Below are 293 nucleotides of genomic sequence, written 5' to 3'. Positions count from 1 at the left end.
GTTAACTGAGCCTCATCAAACAAACAAACAAACAAACAAACAAACAAACAAACACACTAAAACTAAAACAAACCCTGACGTTTTACCTAATGTTTCCGGACCAACACATATGATCAGCTTCCTTCTTATTTACTGCTTCCTATTTTATTCACCTGAGTAGTAGCATGTTTACACAGCTCCTAATTCAAGCACTATGCAAAGACAAAAGATGAAATGTTGGTCCACCCGCGGTGGCTGCCGCCAGGGAAACCCACTCACACTGATTTCTCGAGCTCGTTTCCAGGTTTTGCTTA

This window comes from Psammomys obesus, unplaced genomic scaffold (genome assembly GCF_907164565.1).
Source record: "Psammomys obesus unplaced genomic scaffold, mPsaObe1.curated_primary_1811, whole genome shotgun sequence".
In the NCBI taxonomy this organism is placed as follows: domain Eukaryota; kingdom Metazoa; phylum Chordata; class Mammalia; order Rodentia; family Muridae; genus Psammomys; species Psammomys obesus.
This window is presented reverse-complemented; position numbering follows the sequence as displayed.